General features: G+C 52.5%; 1 protein-coding gene and 1 long non-coding RNA gene across 3 annotated transcripts in view; one reads left to right on the top strand and one right to left on the bottom strand.

Moving 5' to 3' along the window:
• CELF4 (CUGBP Elav-like family member 4) overlaps window positions 1-27,609 on the bottom strand; it is a 296,225-nt gene that overhangs the window by 243,906 nt on the left and 24,710 nt on the right. The window lies entirely within an intron of this gene.
• Window positions 23,017-23,582, top strand: LOC143662139 (uncharacterized). The gene is made up of 2 exons (XR_013165168.1): window positions 23,017-23,073; window positions 23,327-23,582. It is a non-coding gene; the product is annotated as an uncharacterized LOC143662139 (long non-coding RNA).

The following is a 27,609-nucleotide window of genomic DNA, read 5'->3' as shown; positions in this document are numbered from 1 at the left end:
TACTCTTCTCCTCATGGCTCTCTGCCCTTTGTCTTTCTTCTTTTTTTCAACCAGGAGGGAATACAACTCAGCATCTCCACCTACTTTATAAATACTTTGACAAATGGTTTCTCTCCTGCCACCATGCTTACCCCAAGCAGGGGGCATCTGTCATTTTGGAAGGTGGCCCTTCCCACCTCTAATGCAGAATCAGCGGCTAGGGGGTGGAGGGGGCAGGGGGAGGCAGCCAGGTCCAGAATTTTAAAAAAGAAAGACAGACAGCAAAAAAAAAAAAAAAATCCCTTCCAAACTCACAGAGTAATTGCTGTCTCCGTGGCAACGGGGCCCTGCGCTCCTGCTGTCCTTGCCTGGGCTGGGGAGGCGAGAGGCAGCTGGGGGCCTGGGGACAGCCGGGAGCGAGAATGGTTTCCAACCTCTTGTGGCATTTGGAAGAAGGATCTGCTTTCAGGTTACTCCTCAGCCACCTTTATTGCTTTCCTCTGGTCTCTCAGCTGCAGTTTATAATTTCCAGACCGTTGCCCTAGGCTGGGAGAGCCAGGCACCTGTGTGGTGAGACGACAGCAGGCTGTCCAGAGCACCCTATCTGAGAGCCCCACAGTCTCTTCTCCTCTTCTTTTCTCCCTTTGCCCTTCCTCTTCCTTCCTCTGCTCCTCCGCATCTTTTTCATCCTCCTCTTCCTCCATCTTCTACTTTTTTTCCCTTTGCTTTCTCCCTTCTCCTCCTTCACTTCCTCGTTCTCCTTCTTCTTCCCTGCTCTTTTTCCTCCTTCTCTTTCCTTCTCCTCCTTTTCTTGGCCTTTGTCTCTGTCTTTGTAAGAAGCACCCTCTCCCTAGGAGCTCTGCAGATGAACCTGTTGGCCTGGGGCTCATGGGTGTGGTGTATGTGAGAGAAGAGAGGTGAGAGAATGATGAGGAGTGGAAGGGGTCTTGGAGCCTGTGGGGAGGTGTGTGAGGATCTCACTGCACAGGAGGCCAAGGTGGTGGTGAGAAAATTGCCTGAAGAGGAGAGGGGAACCCTCCACCTTCACCACCACATCACAGACCCTCTGGCCTGGTGGCTTGTGGTCCTGCTGTGGAGACTGAGGAGGGACAAAAGTCTTCATCCTCCCCCAGTATGGATCCCTCATCCTCCAAGGACAGGCTCTGGTCCCCTCCTCCAGGAAGCCTTCCTGACTGCACCAACTCTAGCAGGCCCCCCTTCTCTGCTGCCCGCCATGCCCTCTCATTCAGTGCCCACTCTTGGTCCTGGAGGTAGGGCAGGTTTCCCTTCTACAGGTTTCTCTGTGGTCCAGTAGGTGTTTAGCAGATGTTGGACAAGCAGACGCCAGTGAGGGTGCACTTGAACTTCAGCTTTACTTTTGAAAGAGAATGGTCTTAAAACCAACAGGCAGTGGCAGTGCTCATTGCTAAGGAATGGATTTGATTTCCTCCATTCTTATACTCGCTCTGGGGCCTCCCTAACCAGACTAACCTTCTCCAGTTTTCTCTAGAGGCTGCTGCTGAGCTGCTCTTCTCACTGCTCCTGGGACCTGCCCTGCTCACTCCCACAGCTGTGCCTTTGCTCCTGTGTATCCCAGCACCTAGAGAGCCCTCCCTGACCTTTCTGCTCTTCTTTACCAGGCGAAGTTCCAGTGTTTCCTCCCTTAAGTGTCCAGGAACCTTTTCATCCTTTGTGTGGCTACAGCAGTTCAGGTACAACCACGTCTCTGTCTTCACTGATTGGATCATGGGAGCTAGTTTGTCCTTCTCTTCCCTGCATGTGTGTCCTGACAGAGGTGTGGGAGGGGCATCTCCGAGGTTATGACTCTGCTGAGCCCAGCAAACATAAGAGATGCTCAGCGCAAGCCCCTAGGAAGAGGGTGACATGATCTATCTGGTTTTTAGCACCCCTCATACCCATTTTGGCATTTTGCTCACCCGACCCATCTCAAACAGCCAGAAGCCTCATGCTCTCCTTCTGAGAGCAATCTGCTGTTTGTCCCCAGCACTGGCCTGAGGGGTCCGTGGCTAATGCCTGAAAACGCGGCACCTCCCTACTCTCTGTAAGGGCAATGGCATCATAACTGGAACCAAAGTTTCTTGCAAAGGGAGCGATGTTTTCTGCCCTGGGCCTCTACCTGGGTTATGACTCCTCCATGCTATGGCATATCATTGGCAAGCATTTATTGAGCACCTCCGGTACGCACAGCACTGTGCTGGGTGCTAAAGAGATGGGAATGGAGATTTCTTCCCCACACATGATATTTTGACCCTAGGAGGCTCAGAGTCTGTCTGAAGACTGAGGCTAAACACATGAATAGATAATTTACACTGGGCATCAGAGGGAGGTGAAGCCACCTTGGTCACAAAATGTGAAAGGTACCGTGGAGGCCTTGGTCCCAAGCCAGGGGAACACCCTGTGGTAGACTCACAGCTTAAGGAAAGCAAAAGGGAATTAGAATTTTAAAAATCTTCCGGTGGCAATAAAATCTGGGGTATAAAATGGGTTAGGAAATTTATTTTTCCAATATATGAATTTTCCCCCTCTCGTCTGAAAATCTACATATCTATTCTGCCTCAGGTTGGAGCTCTTTTAAAGAGTTTTATTAAAAAAATCATTTACTGTGGGCTTTTCAGTTCAACTTTAACTGGACCAGGTGGAAATTAAAAAAAGGATATTTCAAAAATAAATTATATAAATTACAGCCCTAATTATAAAGGAACTTTTAAAAATGTATCCAAGCATTAAAAGAAAATCTTTTTTTTAAAAAATTTTTTTTTTAAATGCCCCATTTCCCTGTTCCATTGCGGGAGCATAATTTAGAGACTTTTAACAAATCTTCATCCTTTGGAAGAAGCGGGCTCTCCAGGCCCATTTGCCTGCGTCTCTTTCTGCGTGCTATTATTATTTGATAACTTTGGGCTTAAATCTGCATGAGAGCCAATTATCTCTCTTTGTCATCAGGCAGACTTGCTGTTCGGCAGTGGTTTTTATAGTACAGTAAAAGCCTCACAGAGCTGGGAGGAGATGGATTTGCAGTTCAGATTACAATCCATCCTGCCGTCCCTGGTGTCATCTCCTGATTTCCTTGTCTGTTTGTTTTTCATTTTCATCATTCCCTGATGCAACAAGTTTTCCTCCCCGAGCTGTTCATCTCTCTCTGCAACGCCCCCCCCCACCCCAAGCCTTCTCCCCAGCCGGGCCACCCTCTGGCAATGCCATCCCCAGGGAGCTCATCCTGTCTGTCGAGCCTTTCTCCCTTCTCCTTATCTCTTGCAGATCAGAAGTGGGAGAGATGGGTGTTTCTTGGCCCACCCTCCAGTGGGTGCCTCAGGCCTGGGTCATGCTTTCTCTTCTTTTCCACTGACAGCAGGCTGCCCACCAGGCTGGAGGGAAGACAGGGCTCCCCACTCACGGAGCACACTGTCAGACCATGAGGCTGAGCAGACCCACCTGAAGCATTGCCGGAAGCATGGGTTGGACCCAGGGGCCCTGCTGTAAACCAAGGGCATTAGTGGTGGCAGTGGGGTCCTTCAGTCTGGGGCATGGAGAGCCCTGGGCGGTGGCTGCTTTTGCTTCTCTACCAATGACAGGAGTTAGAAGAAGCTGCATGGAGGGGCTGGGGGACCACAGCCAGACCCCGAAAGACTTGACTGGGAGAAGAAAAGGAAAGGCATTCCAGAATAGGTGTCGGGGACAACCTGCGTGAAGACAGGAACCCAGACTGGATGAGGGTAATTCAGCCTGTACAAAAATAAGGACTTGGCCTGCTTTCTTTACTGCTGCATCTAACTCCTGGCTTGGGCTGGGTACAAGGAGGCACTCAATGCACTTTGGTGGAGCAAATGAATGAATGAGGAGGGTTTGAAGGGAAAAGAGTGGCAGGCTGGGGTGGATTAAGAGGGTTTAGGGTGTTGGACCTTTTCAGCTCCAGATGACAAACTACCTTTTCTGGCAAAAACAAAAAACAAACAAAAAAATGCTTTCTATCATCTTGAGCCTAGAGCCTGCAGTGCCCCTGCCCCCAGTGGACCAGGCTATTCCCCGCCTGGCCCTGTCCAGGCCCGCACACTGTTCCTTCTGCTGGGAGACTCGTCCCCATCCATCTGGACCACTTCTCCATTGCTTTCAGCTGTAACTTTCCCCAAGTTCGAGTGAAGGCCCCCGAAGACAAGTCCTCCCCAACTTCTATCTAGCTAGATAGACTATAGCTGGGCTCCTGGCCAGCAAAGGGAGCTCAAGGGAACAGAACCTAACCCTGGCCACACCACTGACCCTTAACTCCATTTGGGTACTTCACATGCAAGAAATAAATTACCATTAAACTGTAGCTAGAATCAACTATGTATGTGCTGTAAGCCAGATCCAAGTCAGCATTGTACGTGAATCATGGTGTGACTTATTGAGCTGTGCTTGGAGATGATGAGTGACTTTCTCAAGGCTAGACACCCAGTCCTTGGCAAAAAACTGACCTGGAACCCAGGTGGAGATGGCTCCAAAGCCTCAGCGATTTCCACTGTGCTGTGAGCTGAGGTCCTTGGCCTGGAGAGTAGCTCCCCCCAGCGGGGTTGGGGCAGCCGACTCCTGCCAGCCGGGCTCCTGAGCTGCGCAGCTCAGTGCCTGGCAGTCTTCTTCTCTGCTTCACCTCTCCATCAGTCTTCCCTCTCCCTGGACCTGCTTTTCGGGTGGGAGCACAGTTTGTGTTCTGTCTCTGTGCAGACTGGGAGGTACTAGGAGGGTGTAGGGACTGGCGCCTCCCACTTTTGGTCCTATACACTTCTCACACAAGCACACATACCCCACTACACCAACGTGGGAACCTGTGAGGGCAGCTGGCTCTGCAGGCCTCTACCTTCCACGCAGCCTGAGAGAGCCAGGAAGGCAACAGGAATCAGCGTTCCCTCCCCGTGCCTGGATTGGAAGGCTGGAGACGGCTGGCTGAGTGTCCTGTCCCTTTCCCCACTCCGAGAGGGCTAAGAGCTCTGGCCTACAGAACTAGGGGTCAGCTGTTTGCATTAGGGACTAGGGTGTAGGCTTCTAGCATTTATTTTATGAAGAGGGTAGATGATAACACGGCTTTTTCACACTCAAACTAGGGCTTCCTGGAAGTTAACTGAAGGACGACCAGGTTTTGTTGCAGGAAGTGATGTTCCCAGAGTGGCCACCAGGAAGGGGCGGGGCAGGTGCCCCCCCCCCCCCCCCCGAACTGACCTTGCAGGGGTCCCTCAGCCTTCCCTACCACCCTGCCCAGCTGCCTGGACGGTCCCCTGTCACTCTGCTGGGGCACTCAGGTAGACTGTCCCGATTTGAGCGCTATAGGACATGTGTCCAGGGATACCCTGAAGGCCTGGGCAGACTGGGGCATTCGGCACCCACTTCTGTCTCCAGGTGAGGACCCTTGGCTTGGCTGTGGGCACCCCTCTCCCAGCATCCCTTGTCTACTCACCGTCTGAGTCTGGGAATGGCCTCATGGTGGGTGCTCAATAAAGTGTGGCTTGTGATTAGATCTGCTCAGGGTCTGGTTGGGGTGAGCACCACATGGGGACCCCTTCCCTATGGGTCTGCTCAGGGGAGCCAGGGAAGGCATCTGCCATCCCAGGTTTTTGCACAGCGGACCTGTCAATGGGTGAATGTATAATGGCTCAAGAGGTGATGCTAAGACAGTTGAGATTTGTCCACCTTCCTGGACCTCGAAAGACACAGTTGCCGTTGCTGACTGGCTGGAGGTGGGCCCTGGGCTGGGCCCTCCATCCACCCTGCCCCCAACGGCACCCCTCACAGCGCCTCTGTGCCCCCAGGGAAGGCCTTTTGGTGGCTGCTTCTGGTCTCCCACTGCCAGCTGGCAGGCAGGCCAGTGGGCGGGCAGGCGGAGTATTAACCCTAAGATAAATGAAGAAGAGTTTCAGCCCTTATTGGATTATAGTTTTTATTGAACTTTATAAATTCCAATTAGCAGACCCCTGGGCAATATGCGACACGCAGCCCGAGGCTCGCTTTATGGTGCGATTATGACCCTGTTATCCTCTCTGAACTAGAAGTATTAATGGAGGGAACAAAGGAAAGGGGACCCAAGAATACATAAAAACGGATATTGGTGACAGGGAGATAAACAGACAGGGTCAGGGAGAGAAAACCGCCTCTGGCTGGCAACTGGGGACAGAGGTTCAGAGAGTCAGAGGGCCCATGTGCCCGGAGCCCCAGCGAGCCAGGGCGCCCTCCAGGCCTCCCTCCCAGGACCCAAAGCCCCCAGGTCCCAGAGCACTGCCAGGCTGGGAAGCATCGCCCCTCTCCCCACCCCACTCCCTACCCACAGAGCAGTCCTGCTCAGGTGGGAGTCAGATTTACTAAATCGGGAATCCTGATTGTACACTTTCACAGCCTGGGGGATCCACTGCCTCCTGAGGCCCTTGGCCCCATGGCCGAACAGCCCGAGGTTTAGCCACGGTTCCTGAATGTTTTGGAGAATCTGACCCCTTTTGAGACTCTGAAGGGCATTAATGGACATTCCTCCTGGAAAAACACTCCCATGCATGCACACGAATGCTTGTACACACACCTGTGTGCATACACACACCTGTGTGCATACACACACAAGCAATTTTGCACTCAGTTGCAGGGGGTCATCAGGTCCCTGAAAACTGGTTATGGATTTGCCCCCTCCCCAGGTGACTGAGAGCTTCAGGTTATGAATCCCTGAGTGCAGATTGAACCAAGACCTGTCTCCCTGCTGCTTCTACCTGGAGGTCCTGAGAGCCAGAGAGAGATGGTGTGGACATTCTGGGTAGCCTGCACCCAGCTTTAACCCTTTAACAACCATGACCCAGAACAGCCACTTGGGAGGGACCACTTCCAGGAGAAATAGGGGGTGAGCTGGGGGGGTGTCTAAGCAGAGGGAATCAGCAATAGCCACGCTCCCCAGAAAGGAACCTGCCCAAGGATGCTGTGCCCTCCTCGCTGTGTCTGGCTTTGTTTGTAGCTTCCTTCTCAGCGGGTCATCTTTCTCAGAGGCTTAGGTGGAAGATTAAAACAGAAAACAAAAATCTTCCTATCAGCATTTTGCCATTGTATGGAAGCACTAACACAAAAGTACCCGAGGAGGCTTTTGTAGTTTGAACAGGATGAAAAATGCTTCAGGTGTTCGTCAGTTTGCAGCAGTGTGTAAATAAGATGCCAAGAACCCAGGGCAGCCAGGAGCTGGTCCGTCTGGCAGGGCCCTTAGGAGTTGCTGAGGGGCTGAGGGCCAGCGTCCCCCCAGATGCCGGGGCCTCGCCTCGCCTGTCCCTGAGCCCCTGTGATTTATTGAGCTTTACCAGGCCTCGTCTTCCTTCAGACAGGAAACGTAGATGTGCCTTACTGCTGTGGTGTGCAGTACCTGGCCAGGCCTTTTGTGACAACTGTCTGGGCGAAAGGAGGGCTGGCGGGAGGGCGGTGCAGTGGGAAGGTGGTGGGAGGGGCCGGCTCCAGAGGGCGGCAGGTGGGGAGATGCCGTGTTCTGCCAGGCCTTGGAGGACCCGAGCAGGAAGGTGGGTATGGACCCACAGGTATCAGGACATCTCTCCCTCTCTCTCCTGGGCACAATGAGGGCTTCCAGAGAGCCTGAGGTCCAGAGGAGGGAGCAAGGGCCGCAGGGTTAGGGGGCCTGGTCCTCATGATCCCCGTCTGCATTCTCCCGCCCCAGGCCCTGGGTAATCAAATTGGCTGAGTCTGGCCCAGAAGCACAGGTGGCCCCTCTAGCCTGGCCCCGCTCCGGGACAGCCCCTCCCCACCGCCCCCATGCTGGACCCCTGGCAAGGCCAGTGGGCGCCATACCTGGACCTGAGCCCAGGCACGTTCCAGGAGGATGTGAGTTAAGTAGGGCAGGTCTTATGGCCCCCATCTTATGGGTGTAGAAATTAAGGCCCAGAGAGGGACTTCCTATGGACAGACAGTGGGTTACAGCAGGGCAATTAGGTGAGCGGCTTTGGAGCTGGGCTCCCTGGCCCAGAAGGCCTCTGGGATATCTACTGACCCAGCAGGCAGAGGGCAGCAGACTCCGGGCGGCTGTATGGAAAATAATGCTGTTTTTAGTTTTTTTCCCTCCCTAGTTGAGGCAGGCTGGGCGTGGGGGGTGGGAGGGTGAGAGGAGGGTGTTTAACAGGCCCTGGGAGGCGAGCTGAGAGCTTAAAGGTCACTGGTGCCCTCTGCTCAGCACTCCGGCTGGCCCTCTAGAAAGAAAGAGCCCGTCTCAACAACTTTCGGGTCTGCCTAGTGCAGTGGCTTCGACCCAGGTCCTAAGGTGTTTGGAGGATTATCCCTTCCCACCCAGAAAGAGCAGCGTTATGGCGCCATGACTTACTTAGTAGTCACTCATTGTGTCCCTCAGGCTTAATCCCTACCCTATGGCCGTGCCACAGAAGGTGTCTGATGGGGGTCTCGAGGAGCAGAGCTTTGAAGTCAGAGCCCCGAGCATGGGAAAGCAAGTGGGGGTAGCAGTGGGGACTTTGAGGACCTTCCCGGCACCTGGGCAATCACCGCCTCTGCAGACTCTCGGGCCCTTTGTCAAGAGGAGCCATCCTGAGGGCCAGGTGTGGCCTGCGATCCTCCAAAACAGATAAAGAAGAGGTCTATCCAGGAAGGCTGGCTGCACATGGGGCCATGGGGAGTTTGGGGCCTTGCAGGGAGGCCTGGGGGCTCCTCCAGGGTCCTCTACAGCCTCTGAGGCCCTCAGGAGAGAGAGAGTGGCAGGGCTGGGCTCCAGAAAGCCTGGGCTCCGGGCCTCGGCTGTCCCCATAGGCACAGTGGAGGGACCACGGCCCTGCCACTCCCTCTCCTCCAGGCCTTTGTGTCCTCACAGCAAAGAGAAGGAGTTGGTGTGACTGATCCCTGAGGCCACAATGAGTCTAAAATACGCAGATTCCCTTCTCTGGCACAAATGAGCACATACGGAAACGCGTGGCAAGTCCTCTCTGCCCCAGCCGCCGCCCCAGCACACGCGCTCTCTTTTCTCTCTTCCTGCCCCGTGTAATAGATCACACAGGATGGATTACATTAATTTTCTATAAACTATATCAACTTGAGTGACATGTCCTTAAGGGTTGGCTGATTGATATCTACAATGCGGTCTTATAATCTAAAATCATATTAATATTAATATTAAAGATTTTCTGTCCTTTACGCGCACCATTAAATCTGGAGTATAAGGTGAAATTGACAACATACATTTTGACAGCTTATCTATAATAAATATGCAAATCTTGATGCCCACATGTCATCACAGATGCACCGCGGCTCTCTGAAGATCAGAGCGTGCCTATCTTCCACGTGACATTTTCAGCGGAGGAGCAGAGCACCCGTCTGGGCGGCAGGGAGCAGCTCCCGGCTCCTTTGCTGGCGGTGACCCCAGTCTCTCCCGTCTGCCTGTGAAAGCCTGTCCTTCATCCTGCCAGCAGGCAGGAGGGCTTGAGAAGTGACAGTCATGGACAGTGGAGACACCAGCTCTCCTACCCTCTGTGGTGGGCACAGGAATGCTCAGCCCCCACCCCTTTCTTTCTCTTCTCAAAGGGACCTTTGCTTTCTCTTCTCCACCCATTGATGGCAAGTATGGACACTCAGCACCCAGTGAGTTTAAGAGTCCTGGCTCCAGAGCAGGCAGCCCTGGGATCAAACCCCATTTCTGCCACTAAGCTCTGAAAATAAGCTAGTCTGTAGTCTCAATTTCTGCATCTGTAAGTGGAGAAGAGAAACAGTGTGTCTCTCCTGGCAGAAATGCAAGGGCGAAATGAGAGCATGGACACCAGGTGCCCAAACTCACAGTAATGCCACAGTAAAGGGCAACTCTTAAATTATTTTCTAAATGAGTTCCACCTCCTCTTGGCACCTGCGGCACACAGGGCTCCTTCCTACCCTTATTGCCCCTCCCTCACTCCCCTTGCCATACAGAATTTACAGTGTAGCACAGTGACCATCACGGTTTAGCCTCTGTCTGTGACCTGTGTGGGTCTTCATCTCTCAGACCTTGAGCCCCAGAGGTCAGGGACCAGGCACTGCGGTGCCCCCAGCTCCAGCCCAGAACCGAGTTAGGGCCCAGACGGGAGGTGGACTGAGATTGGGGCGAAGAAACAGACCGCAGGGGAAAAAATCTCGTCATCTCTCCACGGAGACCCTGACAAGTCACTAGATGTGTGTGTGTGTGTGTGCGCGTGTGCATGTGTGTGTGCGCACACGTGCTGGAGGGAGGCGATGAACTGAGCCTGTAAAATGTGTTCTCCTCCTCACCTCCGTTGGGAAGTTGGAAGAAGAACTTGGAAAACGCCTCAAATGAATTCTCAGCAGAAGGGGCTGGTGGTCTGTTTGAGATGAGCTCTGGGCCATCTCAGTGACCCCATCACCCTGGAGCTCTATTGACAAGGCAGCAGCGTCCACCAGAAGCCCTGAGGCCGTATCTCTGATTCCTGGCTTCCTCCTTACCCTCTCTGAGCCCGCCCCACAGAGCCGACATCCAGCCCCCCACGTTCCCCCACCCATGCCAGCATACTCTGGCTGGCTCTGCCCCCAGGTCCTGGCATTTCATTTGAACCTCCCCCTCTGCTCTCCTCCTTCCCTTCCTCCAAGAAGCCGTTGGACTCTGATTCTGCATAATTTCTAGTGTGAAGACCACAGGTCAAGGTTCTTTGTGAGCCTGTTTGTAATTGTTCCTCAGTGGGTAGCTTTGTTCTCGGCAACTAGATAGAGAACCCCAGGGTAGGCACTGCTTGGCTCCTGTTTCCCTGAGGGGCTGGCCTCACGGCTGGGCACACGGTCACATAGGCTTGATTTGGCCACATCAGTACTGTGGATTAGATTAGGAACAGGCATGGGGAAAACCTGGACTGGAAAATGTCTTTGGAGGTTCATTTGTTGGGCATCTTTCACAGGTGAGAGTTGGCGAGGATCTTTCATTATCTTCCTGCAGGTCTCTTTTGAGGGCAGGACCAGGGCTCTCAGGGACCCCAGACAGAACTGACCACAGAGGGAAGCTGGGACGTTTATGTTCTTTCAGGATATCAGTAAACCCATTCACACTTCCTTTCCCTGCAGAAGCGGCCAGTGTCCTCGAGGAAGCAGCTCTGCTCTTTACTATTGCCATGTGTCCCCAGTCTTGAGGCTTGGGGCACAGACTTGCTGGGGAGCACTACTGTGGGGAGAGGCAGCCAGCAGGCCCCCACCCAGGCTCCGTTCTGGGAAACTCAGGTTCTTGGATTGAATCCTGCAGCCCAGGCAGGAGCAGAACGGGTCCTGGAGAGGGGAGCCCCGCTTACACAGCTTTCTTGGGTTCCTTGCTCTTTGTCTCACAATTTCCCTTTCTACCAACCCACTTAGTCCTTCATCTTAGTGTGAAACCTGAGTCCCTATACCTTCTTTAATAAAGAATCACCAACGACTCCATCTACAATTAATCAGTCAACAAGCAGTGAAGATGGGAGAAGCAGCGGTGGGGAAGAGAGACCACGTGGCACTTGGCAGCTTACTTGGACTTGGTAAGCATCCGCATCATCTGCCCCACATGGGGTTGCCACCATTTGTACATTCATTCTGTCTCCCAGCAGACTTACATTGCTCATGGTTTACATGGGCTGCACAGCCCGGCTGGATTCAGGGGGGTGGGTGGGTAGGGAGGGGGACGGATAGATTGACCCTGTCCACACCACAGAGCCTGCCCACCCGGGCAGTGGGGGGGGGGGGTTAACACGAGATAATATTTGATTATCACCGGGCATCTGGCATGGGCCTGGCATATAGCAATACTTCAATGAATATTAGTGCTTTTTGCCTTGAATGAGTCACATCTGGCTGGAGAGAAAAGGCCACCTAAAGTAGGACCAGATCATAAAATGAGGATAGGTGCGTGCATGCGTGTGTGTGTGTGTGTGTGTGTGTGTGTGTGTGTGTGTGTAGAAGGAAATGGGCCAAGCTGCAGTGGTGCTTGTGACAGTGAGGGTGGGGATGGGGGGGTGACGGGGGTGGAGGGCGGGGGTGTTAACTGGAGAGAAATGACAGATTACAGATGGCTTAAAATGCCAACCTCAGGAATAAGGATTTCATGGTCTTTTAAAATCCCTTTCTCTTTCCCCCCTTCATTCGCCCCTTCCCTTCCCCTGCCTGACTGCGCCGCCTCCTCTCTCTCCTCCCCACAATTAACCCCAGGCTGTCTTGGTTGCTCCCTGGGTTGACGAATGTCTCTCCGCTTTCCCCATCCCCCGCTCTTTTTTTATTTGTGTTGACTTGACTTGACACGCCCTAATCCCTGACTCAGCTCCCGCTTCTTGTTAAACCAAAGGTAAATTCTCGGCGGCGGGGCGGCCGGGAGCGAGAGGAGCTACACCGCGGAGCAGCCGCGGGAAATATTGATATCAGCCGACCTCTGGCGCCGGCCGCCCGCGGCGAAAATAGGACGCGAGGCCAATCAATTACCGAGCCATTAAGGGAGGAGAGGGGGAAGAAAGCGGAAAAAAGACTCGGTCCCCCCCACCCGGCGTCACCCCAGAGCCGCCGCCGCCACCATGTAGGGGTACCCACGCTCCGCTCCCCGCCCGCGCCGCCGCTCCCCGCGGTCAATGTCAGCGCCCTCCTTGGCGCGACCTGGGCGAGGGACCTTGGGGCCGGGCGGGGCCCCCAAGACCGCTCTGCTCTGGGGCCGGGGGCAGGGGGCGGGGAGCTCCGGTTCCGGGCGGTGCGGGCCCCATCCCGCGGTCGGTCTCCCGCTCTCTTTGTCTGCACCTCCCTTCGGCTCCCTGGAGCTTCTCACCCTCCAGCCCTCCCTTTTTTTTTTTTCTTTTCTCATCCTGCCCGCCTGCCTCCTTTCCCTTTGTTAACCACCTCCGTCGCCTTGGTGCCTCTAGCTTTCCTGACCACCCTTCTGTTGTGTGCCTCTTTTCCTGCCGCCCTCTCTCCGAGCTGGCCACAGGGTGGCTCCTGGACCCCGTTTATCCTGGGCGTGTCTGCGCCAAGGCCTGTCCTTTCCTCCTGATTTCACGCCTATCCACTTCTGTCTTCACCACAGGAACCAACAACAGGCCCTTCCAACGGGGGTAATGACGTCAGGATGTCCTACCTCTTCTAAGTTGGTTTTCTTCTAACTCACCCGTCGCCCATGTTGAGAGAGGAGCCCATCTCTAGACTTCGAGCCGGCTGTGCTCCTGGCAGGGCGCCCCCTGGCTGGCTTCTGGGGGTGCTGTGTCAGGAGGGAGGGTGGGGGGAACCAGGTAGCAAGTTTGCAGGGGTAGGGGTGCTGTGCTGTGACGAGGTCTGTGCGGGTACAGGCCACGGTATGGAACAAGTGGCTGCGGACCTGGCCAGGGTTCATATCTCCCTTCCCGGGCATCTCGAACTGATCATTCTGTTGGGGTGGGAACGCAAGGTGAGGGGCCAACAGTGCTGGGCCCATTTACTGACTGGCTAATTGGTCTATAACATTTCCTAAAACTTTCAAAGCTTCTTGGACAAGCAAACAGAATTTATGAAAATTTAACTTGATCAGATATGGGGTTGGAGGGAGTAAATGGTATTTTTTCACTTTAAAGAAGGACTTTGCATTTTACAAAATTTAAAATGACAATAAAAATCCCTTTCACAAGTGTTTCTGCTCACATAATCTCACAGAGCAGCGGCTGTCCAGGGTCCTTGGCTGGCATCAGCTGGGAATCTCTTAGGGATGTATGTTCTTGGGTCTTACCTGACAGCCGAATCAGAAACTCGGAGGTGGTGGGGGTGGGGAGCGGGGACGGCTCAGCCTTGTATGTTTGATGTGCCCTCCAGGGGATTCTGAGGCATGCTCATGTTTGGGCTCCAGTGATTTCATTAGTTCTGGTAGGTAGGTGAGCTGGAATGTACTATTTTTTCCTTTTATCTCTGGAGGCACAGTGACAAAGAACCCTCACCTGGCCAGACCACATCAGGGCCAGGACTATTTCCTAGGCTTTAAGAGTATTACAGGGTGCATTTCATTTCAGTTCACAGGCAACCATTAAAGGAGACAAGTGTGTCTGGAGAAGTGACTTGCATTTGTGTGTCTGTAAGTCCGCCTATGACTTGCAGGGGCCTGGAAGTTTCTGGATTCTCCTAGTGAGTGCTTGGGTGGAGGTTGATTTGGGGTGTAGCCACCCATGTGAGAAGTAGGATGATTCTTTAAGAATGATTTTTTAATCGGACCATTGCAGGCAACTGGGTATAGAGCAGGGCCTCTCATACCCCCAGGTGTCTCAAGATCATGGCACATATTCTTTAAAATGCAGACTCCAGGGGGGTCCCCTTCTTGACAAATTGATGCCAAAGCCCAAGGGGAAAGATGTCAGAGCCACAGGAACCTTGTGGGAGAAGATGACGGCTTTGGTGTCAACTAGAGCTAGATGGAGCATTTGCTGTGTCCCTGCCTGGCTGGACCTTGGGCAAGTTCCATTACTGTCCTTCATGAAAGAGCCTGGATTTATAGGACCTAGGCTGTGGCCACCATTGTGATTCTCTGAGAGCTCTGAAACAAGCCACTCTGCTTCTCTGGGCCACAGTTTCCTTTTCCCTCAAGCAAGCAAGTTGCACCAGGAGCCTCTCCAGCTGTAACATACCATGGCTAATACTATTAATGTATGTGAGCCCCAAATACCATTGTATCAATTTAGCAGCACCGTCAACCCACTGCAATGATTTTTACCCTAACCTCCACACCCTTTTAAAGAAGATGAGCCAAAGCACGTGAAAATCAGTGTTAAATGTCAGCAGGAAAATAGCAAATCCTGTGCTTTGTCCAGCCCACCAAAAGCCAAAAACACCATTCATATCGCCAACCTATCCTGTTATTTTCCCCATCAGTGCAGCCTTCTCCGAGGCTCCTGCTTGTGGAAACCTGCCTGCGGAGCGGGCCATGTTTACATCTTGGGCACTTTGAGAAGGGTCACTGGCCTAGACTCACAAAAGCAGGAGAGAAGCTCAAGCCTGATGAAGACATTCTCAGAAACAGCTAAAGCCCCAAACCCCTATACCTTCCATTACCCAGAAACTCATATTAATTAGAATTCTCCGTTTTCTGAGAACTTGGGTTAATCAGGGTTTACGTATAGTAATTTTTTTTTTCCAGAACAGTAAACTGAACTGATGTTTTCACAAAGAACACAGCACTTCGTGGAACTGCTGGGATGGGAACGGATTGTCACTGAACCAGAACATCAAACCACACTCTGAGACAAACCTGATGTTTCACTCCCAGTCCGTGGTGAGAGAACAAGCAGACTGTGGGGGTGGCTGGGAGGAGAGAGAGACAGCGAGGGCGCCTTTCCATGCTCTGGATGGGATTTGGAGCCTGTCACAGCCAACCCCCTCTGAGCGATTTTCCTGCCCCTTCACACAAGCCGGACCTCCCAAAAAGCCACCCCTGATCATGGAGCCCCTTTACCCTCCTCCCTTTAACTACAGGCCCATAGACTAAACTACAGCTTTGCACTTGATTTTAGACTGTCCCAAACTGCTCTTCCATCTTCTCCAGGTATGTTCTATCTAGCCTGCCCCACTAGACTCCAGTTCCTTTGGGCTAGAACAGCTCATGGGTCCCCGGCCAGTTTTAGCACAGAGTAGATAACTGGTAGATACTTCACATCATAGCAGGGAGAGCTAAAAGTTTTTTTTTTATGGCTCGGCTGGACCAACTTTCAGTTTGCACGTGAGGAAACAGGCACAGATTGCAAAGCGACTTGTTCAAGGTTTCATAACCAGTTAGTGTCAGGATAGGAATTGAAAATAGTATTTTCTGATAACATACTTTGTTGGTAAGGGGTTTGAGTAATAGGAATTAAAAAACAAACAAACAAAAACAAAGGCGAGACTAATGGTAGTTTAAATTAGTACAATCTCTTTGGAAGGCATATATCAATCAAATTGTAGAATGCTCACATCTATTGAGATGATTTCACTTCTAGGAATTTATTCTCCAGGTGGACTTGTCCATGTGCACAATAAATGTACACAAGGATATTGATTTTGTGTGATTTGTAATAACAGCACAAAACTAGAAACAATCTAAATGTCTATCAGCGGGGGCCTGGCTATGTAAATCATACTGAATTGTATGCAGGCATTAAATGGAATGAAGCAGACCTGTATGTGTGCTGTTTAGGAATGATCCAAGATACGCTGCAAAGCCAAAACTTGAAGTGCGCAGTGGCGTGAGTAGTGTGTTCCCCTTTCCACGATAGAAAGTATCTATGGGTGTGTTTGGCGTGTGTGTGTCTACTTGACATATTTCTGGAAGAATACAGAGGAAATCTTCTGGACAGTGGGGTGGGGTCTCGAGTGGGAGGAAGAATCACTCTTCACTGTGTACCCTCTTGCACTTTTTTATCCTGTGCATGTGTTATTTGTATAATAGTCATTTGAAAATCTTGAGACGGCAGTCTCCTTGTTCACCCTTTTCTACACTGTACCAGGCTGCCTCTTTGCTGATATACTTCTGTAAATCGATACCTTTGAGTATAATTGTCATAATTTCAAGGAGTTGATAAACAACAAACAAGCCATCTGCTCTTAGCTCATCCCTTTTATTTTTTTTAACTCCCAAATTGCTGCTTTCGCAGGGGAATGAGGCTCTCAGATGGGATGACCTACATGGAGGTGGTGTAGTACAGGGTTAAGCACCAGCCTCTTGAATCACGTATCTGCTGGGTAAGTCCCTCAAGTGCTCTGTGCCTCAATGTCCTCATCCGTAAAATGGGGATGATAGTGCCAGCCTTCGAGTGTTTGTGGGAGGGTAAATGAGCTCACTCTGTATCTGGTCCCCAGGAAGGGCCTGGTGATGGAGGACCCTGACTTCTTCCTCTGGCTCAATGAGGCTGCTTAAGGCCCTAGAGATGTGTGGCATGCCTGGCAAGCAAGAAGCCAAGTGCCTTCCCTGTCCAGTCCTTTGAGAACATGGGTCTAAGGTGCCCACGAGCCCCTGGCAGGATGCAGTGCATCAGCCCTGCCCCATGAGGGCGATGCTTGGAAAAACAGACAATGGCACACCCAAACAGGCCAGTTCCAGCTTTTATATTTAGAAAACCAAGGAGGGGAATGGAGGTGTCAGGGCCAGAAGAGGAGGCACAAACAAAATCTCCTGGAGGAGGGAAAGGAAGCTCCCATAAGTGATACAGCTCTTGCCTAGCCTTTGCACAGGCATTGGAAGCCAGAAGCTTTTGGGCTTGCTTTGCCAAGCAACTTTTCCACTTCTGCACAAGCCCGGTGTGAGCTTCTTCAGGAAAAGCATTGCAGAGTTGGGGTCAGGAACCTGCATTCTGTTCCCAGAGGGATCAGCAACAAGCTAGCACCCAACAGCTATGGGAACTTGGGTAGGAATTTGACTCTGCTTGGCCTCGGCATCTCTACCTGAAAATTACAGGTGCTTGGGTGTTGCCCCAGAGAGTCTTGATTGTGTCTGAGCAGAACAGCACCTGCAGGGGGCTGTGACACACCACCTGGGTTAAGAGCAGCCGTGGTGGACAGTACGGTGGGTCTACTGTGTGGCCCACTCACAGAACGGATGGTCCAATAATCTTTTGGCTCCATCACATTGACTCACTGTTTAACTGCTATGCTGCCCCCAAAGACTTCACCCCCCAGACTACCTGCAAAGGGCAGTGGGCAAGGGGAGAGTCAGCCAGACCCTCTTCCAGCCATGGCCCAGCATCTCTGTACTTTGGAGGAAGGTGTGGCAATAACTATTTATAAATAATAAGCATAAAACTTACTGAGCACTTAACGTGTCAGGCTCTCCATACAGGTGATCTCATATAATTCTTACCACAAACCTATAAGGTTCATACCATTACTGTACCCATTTTATAGGAGAGGAGGCTGAGGCAGAGAGAGATTAAGGGACTTGCCTCGACTGAGTGCCACTCATCCTCACTCCCCTCACATTGGACTGGCCTGGCAGTCAGCCTGTGCTGTCCCTGATCTTGTGTGAGCCTGTGCTATTGCTGATCCTGAGGGCCTAGTATTTGTGGTATCAGCAGAGATGAAAATCTGCTCCCTGCCTGCCCAGGACGAAGCCTCGAGAATGGAGAAGGGCTGGCATTGCTTCTGTCCACTTGGGAGGGTGGTGTGAAGCTGAGATTTGGAAGATCAACCTGGGATCACATTTGCTTCCTGGGGTGTCTACTCTTTGTTTCACTTTCTGTTCCTTTCCTTTGTTCCGTCTCCTCCTTCTGCGGGTGAACTGGTCACCTTCCCGGGAGATAATACCCCATATGGCTCTGTCCTGACAAGCCCTTTCGGCTCTATCTCTAATCTTCTCTGGGTTTAGGATTAATAGACTTTTCCCTTGTTTGGGATCAATAAGTACAAAGAGAGTGAGAGAAAAAAAAGGAAGGAAAACGTCAGCAGGATTAAAAAAAAAAAAAAAAAAAAAAGAGGCCCGATAAGAATCTGGTCCAGGCTGTAGAACCCTGATGCTGCCAGCGGGCTTTTTAAGCTTGGGGTGATGCAGGTAGGTGGTGTGGTGGGGGGAGGGACGATGGTGTTTTGTCTGCTGGGGGCAGGAGCTTGGGGTAGGAGCAGCCTGTGGGAGAGCAGGAGTAGGTGAAGTCAGAGGCTGTGGAAGGGCCCCAGAGACCCTCAGCCTCGGGGAAGGGTAGGTTCCACCCTGGATCTTTGCCCAGGAAGGCTTTCTGAGTCCCGAGCTGCCTTTTCTGATGCCCACCTGCACTGGATGGTCCCTCTCCCCCAGGGCTGCGGCCAGCCAGGCCCCTCTCCAGCAGTCTATTCCTACCGGGAGGGAGCCTGGCCCTCAAACTGCCTCTAACAGCTCCCCAGGGTCCCTCAAGGGTGTGGATAGTTTAGTAGCGCTTGCCAACCTGGAGCCCCAGAACCCCAGCTCTTTCTCAGTATTTCACAAATCCTAATGGAAATTGCACATGTCCCTTGATGAGGCTGCACTGGAAAACAAAAATAGCACCTCTCTGCTTTTAGCAAGAATTATATCCACTCCGTGTGGCTAACACTGGTTGCCGTGTGCCAATCTGCTCTGATTAGCCTTTGATTAATAAAAAATGGGAAAGCAAATCAATTATTTATTTAATAATAGCAGTTTGTTTTAAAGGGAAAACCTTCAAGAGAGTGGAGGACTTGGGAGTGGGGGAGGTGGGGGGGAGACAATAGAGAGGGTCTTGGGCGGGAAACAGAGAATTTCTATCTTCTGTCTTGCAGTTGGAGTTCGCCTGTGCCCAGACTAGAGGGGCTGTTTCATGATGGCTTTCAGGGCATAGGATGCAGTACTGAGCAGGGGGAACCAGGTCCCCCAGAAACCTGAGACCTGGATGTAGCTGGGGTGGCTGGGTGCAGAGCAGCGAGAGGCCTGGAGGGACTTGGTCTTGTTCGGTCACTACTGGGTAGTAAGCGCGAGGCCCTCCCCAAGTCGCCCTCAGCATCTCCAGTTTTTTTTTTTTTTTTTTTTTTTTAAAGAGAGAGGGAGGAAAGGAAGGAAAGAAAGACAGAGAAGGAAGGAAGGATGGAAGGAAGGAAGGGAGGAAGAAAGGGAAACATTTTCTTATTTTATTATATTTTTGTTTGTTTGTTTGTTTTTTGTTACATGGGCTGGGGCCGGGAATCGAACCGGGGTCCTCCGGCATGGCAGGCAAGCACTCTTGCCCGCTGAGCCACCGCGGCCCGCCCAGCATCTCCAGTTTTAACTCTGGCTTCACGCTCTGATGTGCCACCCCGAGGCATCCCTGGGTGTGCAGGTCTCTGCTCATGGCCTTTGGCTCAAGCTCCTTGGCCTGACATGCAGGCCCTGGGAAACCCATACTTGCTCCACCCACTCAGGGCCCTGTCCTGTGGGCTCCCCAGCACCTCCCACCGTTATTCAAACTGCTTTTTCTGTGCAGAGGGCACTTCTGCTGACCTTTGCATTTCACAATCGGATCCATTCATCAAGGCCAGGGTCACAGGGCACCTCACATAGCTCCCTGAGTCCCGCCCCAGGAGAGGGCCTTTCCTTTTCTGACATTCCCGGCACTCTGAGTGTGTGGTTGTGGTGCTTTGAAAAATGCCTCTTTGTAGGTATTTTGAGGACCAGAACCACATCTCAGTCACCTCTGTCCCCCCTGCCTAGGGCTTGTGGTATAACAGATGGAGGTTTGACTACAATCTTTTGGGGAGACTGTATCCCATTTACATCTGAACCATCGTTTATATTAAAGAACTAACCTTTATAGGGAACTGTAATAGCCCTATCGAAGAAAGCAGAGGAATTATATGCTGTCAGGTACCTAAGATAAGTGAATTAGAGACATGGGGAATGAATTTGACTTTTTCTTTTCAGGAAGATAAGACAGAAGGTAAAAAAAAAAATGGGTTACATGGTGTTAATTTTCTGACACAAATGAAACCTAGTCTTTTGTCTATAGAAATAACCCTGCTCCTCCTTTGGCAGCCAAATCCAAACTCACTTTCTTATCTGTCAAATGGGATAATAGTTGGAGCTCCACTGCACTCAGAGAGTTAAATGTGAGAAGCGAGGATTTTGCAAAGGAGAAAATGCCATATAGCCTGTTGGGTTAGTGCCTTCCCTGGAAAGAGGGGTGCTGCACAATTATTCGGGTCTGAAGTCTTTCTTTCCATCTCCATTAACTGGATATCTCTGATGGAAGTAAAATTTCCCCCGACTTGTCTGGTTGTTGCCATGACTTTCTTCTGAGCTTCCTGGTGTGGGCAGCCACTTCCAGCACAGAGGCTTCCAGGAAGCCAGCTCCGCTGCTCCAGATACCATCCCCTTATGTTCAGTCAGGGATGGGGCGCTGCTGGTACCCCATGGAACTACACATCTTCTTATGCACAAATGCCTTCTGCACATGGTGGAGTGCTTTATGTTTTCCAAAATGCCTGCCTTCACCGACCTCATCCCATAAGCTCAACCGCCTTTCCTTGGATGCACACTGGAGACCCCCATGTGGGGATTTGCTGAGCCACACGGAGCCTGCTAGACCCCCTCTGCCCCCCCCCCCAGGCTCCACTCCCCCCCAATAGGGGAGATGTCCTTGTGTCCTGGGTGGGTGATTTTTCTGATTCAGAGAGTAAATCACCTGGTAATTGCAGTGGTGGCTTTAAGGAGCATTGCTGTGTCAGATGCCCCAGCCCACAAACCGTGGGAACCAAAGGGCGACTGTTTACATGGCAGGAGGAGTCTTTCATTTCTGAAAGGATTCCTTATAAGGCTCTCCTGGTGAGCAAACGCAGCACATTTCGAATAGAATTCATTGTTAAAAAAAAAAAAAAAGAAAAGATGACAAAAAAGAAAGAGGATAATAACAATTTGCATTCACTATTTTAGGAACAGCTCCTGTGAGAAGCAAAGCCCACCTGTATCTCCTCATAGTGCCTGCAAGTCCCCCTCCTGGAGAAAATGGGAGCTGCAGAGATGGGGAGAAACGGGGGGGGGGGGGGGGGGGGCGGGGAGTGGAGGCATTGCCATGACAAATCCGTCTTGGTCTGATTTAGAAGCGAAGCTTCTCGACTTGTTGCAGGGGTCAGGGGTGGGTGGAGTGGACCCAGAATTTGGCCAGTCCCCAAGTGTTCGCTGAACTATGGGGTCTGTCCTGGGCTCCCGGGGGCGTGGGGAGTGTTATTCCAGAGCCTCAAGGCCAAAACTCTGTAAAGGCGGACCCGCCCAGCCCGCCAGGCCAAACGAGCTGGCTGCTGGGTCCTGATGGATTCCCCATCTCCCATCCGTTACCGACTCGGATATTGGCAATATTTGCCTTACGGCTGGTGCATAGCGTTTCCCGTATCCACATAGTTAAATTAGTTAGCTGGATAGAAACCTCAGAGATGATGTATCTAGTTGTCAGTCGTGACTTGGTGCTAATGGCACTACAATTTGGTTACAGCCTTTGCCGTCATTAATCATCGGCCCCTAGCCAGTTGCACACAGGGGCACTGGGGGCCAGGGGAGGGTGGGGCTGGCGCAGGCAGAGAGGTGCCCAGCACCCAGACAGCCCCTCTCCCCTTCCTCTGGGCAGCACTCAGGCTCAGTCGTCGGGCAGGCCGCTGCCACCAGCGCCACACACCTCTATTTATTAGCATCATGCTACTTATGCTAATAGCAGACCGTACACTATTTCTGAGCATTAACATCTGCTCTAAGCAGCCGACTTTCACTTACAGAAACTGATTTCAGCTCAGTCAAGCAGATAAACAGAGAAATCAAAGCAGGTGGCTGAAAGTGAAGGAGGAATTCTCAATTCCTGCATTCAACCGATGAACTTGACTAAAACCATAATTAATATTCAGATAACTATATTCCGACACATAGAATAAACAAGATCATTTAAAGGATGCAAAATACATCCCCAGGGCCAGAGGGGTAGGGAAGGGAGGGGAAGAGAGAACTGAATGGGAACGCAGACACTTGCCGCACTGACCCATTGTCTGGACGGTCTGGGCCTTGGAGAGGGGATGCGCCTCACTGCGCAGAGCCCACTAGCTGGGTGTTTACCCAGCGCCTTCCGCGGGTCGGCAGGCCAGAGCCCAACGTCCCCCCGGTCTGCAGTAAGGGAAGCTTGCGCTGTCCACACGGCCGGCTGCTGGGGAGCTGCCCTCTTGCCCTCATGTCCTGCTCCGGAAGCCCTCTGGAGGCCCTGCAGACCGGCTGCCTCCCGGCACCCAGGTCCCCTCCCGCGGAAGACCATGCTGGAAAACCTCCCTGCCTACTGGGGATCAGCCAATTGGTGATTCTAGAGTTGAAAATAAAATGTCTGTATGGTTTGGATGAGGCAGAAACGGACTCTTGTTTTATAAAAAACTGCTCGAGTCTACATACCTTAGTGGGCTTATTTATTTCCTTTTGTTGCTTTCCCTCGTCTTTAACTTCAGAAATGTTAAAATAAGACGAATGTCATTAACTGGAACGAATCCTCCAGAGACCAGGGGCCTCACAGCTGAGGCGGGGAGGGGGCGGACTCTCCAGCCAGCTCCCCACCCCACCCCCACCCCCCACGGACGCACGTGGCAAGGTCCGGGTCGGGCCTCCCTCTGTGACATTAGCGTAGAATGATGACAATTTAGAATACCCTCCCAGGGCATGGCGCCCACGGCTGCGCGGGTTTGCAGGGCTATACAGAGGTGATTTATCCAAGCATGTTATTTAAGAGTGTGGACAGGCACGGTGGGCACTCTGCAAGGAGCGAGTGGCCAGGGTCCTGTGTGGAGGAGCCTGAGCCCCCTCCCAGGGAGGGTGGGCGGCCGGCAGGACAGAAGGACCCAGAGGCGCGGGCGCAGGCCCGCCCCGACTCCCCCGCGGCTCGGCGCCCCGAAGCGAGGTGCCTCTGCCAAGGCCTCTGCTAACTTTTCCCTCCTCTTTTTCGGCCCTTCTGAGTTGGCGCGGGTCCTCGTGGCTAAAGGACAACGACAACGACATGTTTTCGATGGCGTTCATTTCCACTTTTGGGCCGCCCTGGCCGCCCTCCCCACGCCTCTGCACACAGGCGTTTATCTTCCGGCCTGAGAACGGCGGGACGATGCTGGGAGCCCGAAGCCGCGGCCCCGGGGCCGTCAACATTCCTCTGGAACCACTTGCTTTGTGGTTGAAATTTCCCCTGACGCCTGGAAAAAAAAATTTTTTTTTTTGGTTTCCTTGGAAATGACTGTCTCTCTGAATCACAGCTGTTTGAGGCAATGAGGGGAAGTGGGAGGATATTCCCAGGAGGGGGTGCTGGGGTGGGGGTGGGGCAAACAGGCTTCCCCAGGGAAGCTGAGCACGAAGGGGGAGGGGGCGCAGGGCGGCGAGGTGGGTGGTCTTCAGGATCCCTAGGGGCAGGCTTCAGGGCACAAGGGGGTCAGAGTCGGGCTCTCTGTGTTCCAGTCCCCAAAAGGGAAGTGACTGAGCAGTGGCCTCCTTCCCAGCCCTGGGCTAGATGTGCTGAGATTGGGTTATTCAGGCATCTGTGTGTCTGTGTGCCTTCCTCTGTGCTCTCGCCTCATTTGAGCATCAGTGTCTGCATAAGGTAAGCAAGACGAGGTCCTCATTTCCACCCCACAGATACAGACAGGAGTGTTACAGGGGATTGCATGCGGCACCTAGAGACTGTGTGTGAGTTAATGGAAGCCCACTGCCTGGAACCCCCAGGCGAGTCAGGTCCCTCTGCTCCATCTGTAGCAGCGCTGCTGCCACCATCACCCTCACTCAAGCAGACGGCCCGCTCCCCCGGGCTGGCTCTTTCTCTTGCACACTCAAGCACACGAGGCTCCATGGGCCTGGCACGTCTCTGAGCTCGGCTCGGAGGGAGACTTGGACGGCATCTCCTGGACGGCGTGAGCTGTGGGCTGTAAGGGAGAAAGACTAGGTGCTCCACCTTGCCAGGGTGTGCTGCAAGCTGACCGCCCCACAGCACTCTTCCACACAGATGCGTGCAGACAGGGCTGGGCACAGGGGCACACAGACCCCTGGGGCCTCCGCAGCTCAGCTGCCCGCGGGCCCGTGGACATCTCCCAGCAGGAGGAGCCCGTGCAGCCCAGCTCCACACTCAGCCTGCTCGGGCCGCTCAGTGTTTGCGGGGCTTTCTTCTGTCCACCTCACTACAGACCTCCCTCCCCCCACATGTCCTGCTCTGCACCCAGCTTCACCACTGTGAACACTACTGTCACCTGCGTCAACAAGCTGTCACCTCCCAGACCGTGCACAAGCTGCTTTGCAAGGAGGGAAGCAGAAAAACCGGACTCAGGTCTACTTCCTTTGGAGTTTGGGTAAATCCACCCATGCTGGGCTGGAGCAGACCCAGTACCCTTGGGGGTGTCTTTTGGCAGAAAAGCAACCCAAGTGCTAATTGCAAACGGCCTTTAGCAGTAAGGCAGGGAGGCTGGTTCCGATTCACATCCGGGTCCTTCATCAGGTGCCTGCATCGCGGGCCTTTGGGGACCATTTCAGCTGCCCTCTCCTCCTGGGCTGCACACACACGATCTGCCAGGAGTATCTCTTCTTCCCTTGGTGGGTCACAGAGAGTGTGGGGATGAACCCCAGAAGTGGAGGCAGATGAGGAGCCCCTCCTGTTGCCTGCTCTGAATGGAAACTACGGCAAGCACACCCGTTTTCCACCACAGCCTACATTCCCTTTGGGAGGAGCCTCTTTATTCAACCCCAGGTGCCACCTTGAAGGCTGTGCCTGATTTTGCGAGGGCCATGAGGTTTCTCTTGTCAATCCAAACCGTCCCACCCTCCAGATGGCAGCCGCCCGAGAAGCTCATCTCCTGTCCCATAATGCGCTCACCCCACGCGGGTGTGTGGGCGTGCAGATGTTTGTGCCCCGTGCCCCCAAGGGCGCTAAGCTGGGACTCCAGAACAAGGGGCTGCCAACTCTATGGCGGAGACTGTGCAGTGCGCCTGGTGCCCTCTGCTGGCCACATCTGGAAATACAGGCAGCCTGCAGGACCCGCAGGGGAGGGACTCACAAGGGAGGAGAGGACAGGCTGGTCTGGCTGAGGGGCGGGATGGCAGACTCTGTATCCCAGAAGATGGCCCTGGCTGCACCCTGTGTGCACCTCTGAGGACCTGCACTCTCTGTACCATATATGTAGCAGTACATATCTTTTTTTTCTTCTCTCCATGGTAGAAGGAACTCGTGAAAGTTTCTAGTAATTTACCAGCTGTGTGACATTGGGCAACTTGCTCAACCTCTCTGGACCTCATTTTGTCCTCTCTAAGGCCTAATGCATTCTTCAAGGCTCATTTCAAATATCAGTTCCTTTTGAAAACCCTTTTTCACACAGGGCTCTGTGTAACTTGGAATGTCTTTCTCACCTTTGTCTCCTGAGACCTTCATCTTCTTTCTTAGTCTCTAAAATGGTTCTCTTATTTTCTCTCTCTCTTTTGAATCCCCTTCAGCACCAGCAACACTGTCTTTACACAGAACAGGCACTCAGTAAATACTTGTTGAATTGATCTGTGTTAAAATGGCCACCTTGGACTAGAAATTCCCTTAGGTGCTTCCCCGCTCTGAATCTTTTCATCCCATTTGTCACTTCTGTGTTTGCCTGCTCTCCCAGGTGAGACTTTAGACCCTTAGAGAACAAGACATGAGGACGGGAGAGGAACGTGACTGTCCTGGTGCTTTGGGCATTGAATAGAAAGAGCAATTTTGATATTGTAAAACCATTGTACACGTGGTTCTTTCTCTCTCCCTCACCAAGCAGTACGTTTCCAGGGCAGACAGAAAGATCTAGCCTTCAAACCCAGAAAGATCCTTCGTTTCTATTCATTTCTACCTGGGCTCTTTCCCCACCACACCCCAGCACTCAGCCCTGCCCTGTGGGATCTCTTTGCCATCCATGCCCTTCACCCAGGCCCAGTCCTACATCCCTTTTCACAGCTCAGTCCCCAGCCCCGGGCCCTGCCTCTCACACTAAATGGCAGACTTGAGCATGAGACAATCCTGTTTTATCTGAGTGCTCGACATACTCCCTGACATGGCAGACTCTTCTCCAAGGCCATCCCAATACAGCAAATACACTCCCTCCTGTAAAGGACAATTACTGCTGGCATTTCTCAACGGCTTACAGTAGGAGCCATGTCGAGAGCCTTTCACATAGTATCTCACGTAATGTTCCCAGCAACTCTCTGCGATGCTTTATCATCATAAAGAAGAAGCTGAGGCACAGGCGAATTAAGGCACTTGCCCAAGATCACACAGGTAAAGAGGGGAAGAGCCAGCCTTTGAACCCAGACTGCGGGTTCTATTATTATTATTATTTTTTACATGGGCAGGCACCGGGAATCGAACCCGGGTCCTCTGGCATTGCAGGCAAGCATTCCTGCCTGCTGAGCCTCCGTGGCCTGCCCGACTGCGGGTTCTAGAGCCCATTCTGGTTAACATTCCTCTAGGCGGCAGGAAGCCTGAGGCGGGGGACATGTGCTACGCAACTCTCTCACACACACACGCACAACAGCCTGGACACAAGCACACACGAGGCCCTTGCTCTGTGTACACATGCACGTGCCAGTGGAGCCCCCACGTGCATGTTCCCATGCATACATCCACATTGGCATGTGCATGTCCACAGCTGTCAGTGCCCTAGCTGTGGGCAATGCTTTAGAGCAGCGCTGTCTAATAGAAGTTTCCGTGATGAAAGAAATGTTCTGTGTCTGCTCTGCCTAATAGTAGCCACTAGTCATTTGCAGCTATTGAACATTTGATGAGTGGCTCATCTGACTGAGGAACTGCATTTTTAATTACACTGAAATAAAATTAATTTAAATGTAAAAGGTGTGTAGCTGGGCCTGGTACGTCAGAGTGCTCAGGACTTATCGTTGTAGTTTTCACCAATAAATGCTATGTGCATGTGTATTTATATGTGCACAATATCCATATCTCTTCTGGCCTGCTATCTAGATTCCCATCCTTTTGGAGACCACCCTCCTGAAAGGGGGTCTGGCCCTGGAGTGTCTTGGATAGTGACAAGGAAGGAAGGTTAGGCTCTGGGGGTCTGTGGAAGCGCTTTGGGGTGGGTGGAGCCCAAGTGGAGACACCCCCTTCCCTGCCATGAGCAGGAGGCTCAGAGGAGGACCTGGGACCCCACGTGGGGGATTCCTTGCCCACAGCATCCTGCACCAGCCCAGAGCCTCCTGGAGCCTCCCAGGTGTACTGGGTGCCTGTGTTCATTACTTCT

This window comes from Tamandua tetradactyla, chromosome 18 (genome assembly GCF_023851605.1).
Source record: "Tamandua tetradactyla isolate mTamTet1 chromosome 18, mTamTet1.pri, whole genome shotgun sequence".
NCBI classification, from domain to species: Eukaryota; Metazoa; Chordata; class Mammalia; order Pilosa; family Myrmecophagidae; genus Tamandua; species Tamandua tetradactyla.
The sequence above is the reverse complement of the archived record's forward strand: the minus strand, read 5'-3'. Positions and strand labels throughout refer to the sequence as shown.